Source organism: Primulina eburnea, chromosome 2 (assembly GCF_022965805.1).
Source record: "Primulina eburnea isolate SZY01 chromosome 2, ASM2296580v1, whole genome shotgun sequence".
Taxonomy (NCBI): Eukaryota; Viridiplantae; Streptophyta; class Magnoliopsida; order Lamiales; family Gesneriaceae; genus Primulina; species Primulina eburnea.
In genome coordinates, this window is record NC_133102.1 from 31,507,238 (window position 1) to 31,513,237 (window position 6,000).

Below are 6,000 nucleotides of genomic sequence, written 5' to 3' on the forward strand. Positions count from 1 at the left end.
AAAAATTAATTCAACTAATAACCATGAATCATAAATATTTTCTTAGAAATTCTACGATTCTGAAAAGCATTCATAATATTCGCTTAACTTATAGCCCACAAAGTAGAATGTCAATTCTAAAACCCAAAAAAAATCGACATAATCCAATTCCACCACAAACCAACATGCGTTAAAATAAAATAATTTTTCATTTCATATCGTATCACATATAAAAATTCAAAGCATATAAAACATACATTATCATAAAACTATTAAACATGAGACGTACATATTTAATTCAGGTACTTATGCAAGTAATATCATAAAATCACATAAAGCACGTAAAAACTTACAACTTCGAGGCTTGACGACTGATCTTCCCGGCGCTGATGGTGGCACAACCCTATACAGGAACCACCGCTCTGATACCAACTGAAACGTCCTCATCTTTTATTGCTTTAAAAGTACTAGTAAAAATTTTTTTTTTTAAATCTCTCACATTTTCGGTCATTGCATGCACATGCACATAAAAATAATCTTGCACCCTTTTAAAGTAAATCATCCAACTAGTATTTGAAAATTGAAAGGGGATAGTCAAACCAGAAATCGTAAAACGTTTTACCAAACCTAAAAAGCAATAAATGTTGAAAAGTGTAGCCCATACTAAACTCTCCAAAACCTCTCAAAAGCGTAAATAAATGGTCTTAAAATCTTTAAAAGAAATCATAAAACGTAATGCGGAAAATAATGCGCTGGTCCTCGGGTTGTGTGCGCCATCAGTCCAGTAGTATCACTCATCAAGACCTTCCTCAGAACCACCTGCATCCATCACACCTAGTGAGTCTAAAGACTCAACACACCATAATCTTTATAACGAGTAATACATAATACAGTTAACATATAACGGTGAAAAGTACTTGTACTTAAAATATCGTTTTCATGAAGATGCATAAACTTTAAACATAAACGTTTTCGTAAACATTTTCATGATGCATAAAAACATTTTCAAAAGGCATAAACATATCACTTAAACATATTCATATTCATGTCCATATTCGTATCCATATTCATATTCGTATTCATGTTCATGTTCGTGTTTGTTGAATTCAGATCGTTGATTGTGACTTTCATATACGTGTTAGGCGATGGATCCATCTACATGTAACCACAGTACTGGGCGGCGGGGGACACCAGCAACACTCTCACCGGTCAACTGGGCCCTGGCCTTACGTAATATCATATCATCATATACATATACATGTCCGTGTCCGAGGAAATACGATCGTCGGGCTCTCACTGGGACCATAACCCTCACGATATCTCCAACATATCATCGTGTTAGTCACAATCCATTCACATCATTCAACATTTTTCATTCACATCACTTTATAAAAATCATGCATAACATAACATTTTTCATTTTGAAACCAAGCATGCAACATGTCTTTTAAATGTCTTCTTAATTCATAAAAATCCTTTAGACATTTAAAAAAAACCATCAATTAATCATGAACCATTCATAAACATTTCAAAATAATCATATTTCAATAAAAACAGCATTTCGGGCACTGCCATGACCTTTACTAATTTCCCGGTGTAAAATGACTGTTTTACCCCTGGCTACGACATTTTACAAATTCGACTATTTTCTTGATTTCATGACTCTAAAATGTCCCAAATAATTATTTAAGCTTACGTGAATTTTCTCATATTTTTATTTGGCCTAAATCAATGACTTTTAATTTATTCTTTAAATGAGACGTACTAATGCGTTTTAATCCCGAAAAATCCCAAACCTCAACATAAAATTCCCAAATCAAAATCTTAGACTTATAATAATTATTTAAGCTTAAATCTAATTTTCCATGATTTTATGAAGCTTAAAACTAGACTTTTCAATTAACTCGTTAATTGACGTTTCGTGCGGCGATTAAATTCCTAAGAAATCCAAAACTCGTTATTTTGATCCCAAATTTTAAACATAGACTTTTTAATATTTATTCTACCCTTCCAAGTCATGAGCCACCCCCGTGGACCCTTGGATTAAATTTTTGTTCTTTAATTCGAACTAATGACACCTAATCGAAACCACCGAGCCATCTCCCAATTTACTCGAGCCACGCCCGAGCCACTTCGAGCCAATACCTAGCTAACTCATCTAGGGACCCTAATGTGCAAGCCCAGCCCAAAAAAACCGGCCCTGGCCCGCTCAAACACCTTCTGCCCCTCAACCCAATTTCTGCACAAGGCCTGCGCTCCACTCTTCTCACGGCTGCTGCTACTGTCACTTGGCGTGGATGCTTCTACTCATGCCACCACCGAGTCCAACCCTTTCTAACCCTCCCTAGACCATGGCCAGCCCCTACCCAGACCAGCCCATGCCCTGAGCCGCGCGCCTGAAGCACTGCACATGACAGCAGTTCTTGTGCAGCACAAGCCTCACTCACGTTTTCTTGATTTCTCTCGAGCCAACAGCTAGCCCTTCACTCCAGCCCCTATCCCAACCCTGGGCCACCTTCTCTAGACCCTAAAGGACCTATCATAACCCAGCCCTGCCCCCTGGCCGAGCCCCTCCTCCCTGCCAAAGTTTCTGAAACCAGCGCATGTTTCCTTGGGCTCTCGGGTGGAGTCCTCTTGTTTCAGGACTCCTCCCAGCCCTCAATCTCGAGTCCTAGCTTTGCTAGGACTCTATCCTAGACTCAACCAAGCCCCTAGCCAGCCCCGAAGCCAAGCCAAGGTCAGCCCTCCCCCTTATCCAAGAACCCGATCACCCCATGCACAAGACAGCAAATTGGCTTCTACGGGTGTTCTTGTTTTATTGTGCAGCGTTTCCTTGTGTATCTAGGATTCTAAAGCTTCGCGTAAACATACTTTATTATCCTCCTAACATGGCAGCCCCCTTAGATACATAAATTTCATGAATTTGGAATAAACAAACACAAGTTTACCACATGTATATGAAATAGTCCGAAAATATTCATAAGAAAATCATAATTTTCATGCAAAGATAATTTAAACAATATTATGATGTGGTGGATGAGAAAAGGAGATTAGGGCGTGCCTTTGCGTTTTAAACGCACGAAAAACCGATGACGACGAAGAACGGAGGGACGACTTTGGCTTGCTTCTCTTTAGAACCCTTCGAAAATCTTAAAAAGAATTGTGCAAGTGTGCCGTGAGTTGCAAGGGAGGGGGAGAGGAGTTTTCAGAATTGAAAACCTTGTGGCCGATTGTTTTTGAGTCAAAGTGAAGGGTTTGAAGTGATTTTAACATATTATATACTAATTAATCCTTTAATTAGGCTTAAGCCCACTAAGCCCTCACATTAGGCCCACTAAGCCATAAATTAAAGCCCAATTAAATTAATTAGATTTTAAATAAAATATTAACAAAGTTTTCTTTTAAATAAAAATGTGAATTTAATAGCCGGAATACCCGAAAGCTCGAATTTTATTTGAAAATCCAATACCGATAAAAATTACGTTCCGGCGTATAAAATCACCTCACAACCTCTATTTTTCGAAAATAACTTTAAAACATCGACCGCATTTTAAATAATTAAAAATAACTATTTAATAAAATCTTTTACATTTTTCAGCCCTCGATCCCCGTTCCTCGATCGTCACTTTGAATAATCCTAAAAATACCATTTTATGCAATCATGTAGAAAATATAATTTAAACATATCAATATGCACCACATAAATAATTAATGCAATTAAAACATTTAATTAGAATACAAAGGAATTTAATAATTGCGCGCATGCGTTTTGCGTGGACTTTAAATTTTCGGGGCGTTACAGTGCAGACTTAGTGAGCCGATCGAAACGACCTCGATTTTTTTTACTAATCATAAATCATAAACTCGAAAAACTAACTAAATAAAATAACTTAACATTTCTAATAATCATAATAAATTAACAATGGAAATCTCAAGTGCATAAAATAAATCCTAGATCATCCTAACCAAAATCCTATATCGACCTTCACAAAGATTAACTAACAATAAAATAAAGTATAAAATTCATTAACATAATTTCTTAAATCATAAATCTATCTAGCTAGTGTGGAAACGTAAAAGGCCTCGGGTGTGTACTGCTGTACTCGATCCACTCAATCGTCATCACCTCCATAAAATCATCAAATCCTGCATCATACAAACTTAGTGAGTCTAAAGACTTCAGCACGTTCTAAACATAGATAACAAATAATACATATACATTCACATGCATTTAAAAATCATATTTTTATTTAAAATAATCTTTTGAACATAATAATCATTTAAAATCATTTAAACATAATTAATAATAAATCGTAAAATTATTTTAAAATAACTTTAAGCATAAACAAATCCTTTAAAAAATCATTTAAAATAAGCTTTGAGCATAAATAAATCATTTTAAAAATAACTTTAATCATCATCACGAATCGTATATCATAAAATCATTTTTATCATAAGCTTTCAATCATATATCATTTTGAGTGAAGTTTCATCCTTAAAGTGACTAGCTTTTATCCTTCGGTCGACTGATCAGTCTTTAGCTCCACATAGCCCATGGGGGTGTGCAACAGGCTCCACCATGGAAATACGATCGTCAGGGCTCTCTCGAGGGCCTTGTTTTTACAGTATATGCCCTGCAAGCCAACTACTGGATAGGGAACATATTGACTCAAATGTAATAAACAATCTTTATTTTAATATAATTCATTATTTCATGGTTTTTTATTTCTTTATCTATATATCCATGTGAACAACATAGATAAAGACCTTGATTACACTTTAATACAAATGAATCGTAATTCGATGTTGAAACTCATTTGTAAACACTGTATGATCTAAATTCGTTCCTAGTCGATTCAGCCGCCTAAAACATGGATAAAGGTCGCTTGAGCTCGAGACCAGCATCTGTGATGTTAAGTACCACGTTTCTTGGTAAGGGCATAGAGATATCCAAACATGCAGATGGGTAGTCATATGATGATTATACCAAACAACCCTTCCTTGGAATTTCCAAGTGGTTATCATTCATCGAGAGGATAAGTCTGTGATTATGATTGTACACCATTAGTCCTTACGACCCGGGACAATGCTAGGGCTGTGCTTTGACTCGTTTACCTGCTCCAGGAGAGTTATCAGGTTGCGAGATTGGGTACAATTGCGACACATGTAGGAGCGAGTTCATTGTAGTCGGGAATTCACCAATGACCTACGGGTGTGGATATCCTATGTGATCTGATGAAATAATAGTGCATGGAATCTCTGTGTAACACCTCTAACCGTTTTCTTAAAATAACAGCGGAATTTTTCTAAAATTTACTTGAAGGGAGGAAGGATTTAAAAATTTTCTTGACATAAATACATTTTCCAATCAAAAGTATATACATGATCAATAAAGTGTGGCAACAAATTACAGAGATCATGTCAAAATGCTAGCAAAATATCTTTCCTCCTTCCATCTTTGTATGCATATGACCCCGGCTCCAATCAACGTCCCGGCTCGTCACTCTTATCTGCATCACAAGAAATAACTGAAATGAGTATAAAACTCAGCAAGTGGAACTCTTACATAGCAATGTATACATATCATACTTTGTAAAACATGGCTTTGAAATCATTGAATATCATCTAACTCGGGAAACATGAATAACATAGTACAACATAACAAAACAATGGTATTTCTCTTTTCTCTGTTGGATTGATGTCTAAATAGTATCTCTGTCTCTGTACCTATATCCCATCGATATAAATCGATTACTCTGTTGGGATATAAACTTATGGTCGTTGATCAACTAATTGCATGCAATCTCTGACTATGCATCTATCAATCCAATAAATCATTTGAACTCTCTTTTGGGCATTAAATCAAACACTTTGCATACTCTTTTCTTTTGTATTCTCTTTTACATAATTGAGACATATAAAAGCCTCTAATATACAACAAAGTGTATCTATACATAATATGAATCAAATGGAAGAGAATAACATGTTAAAACCATTGAAACACAATACATGTATTATCAT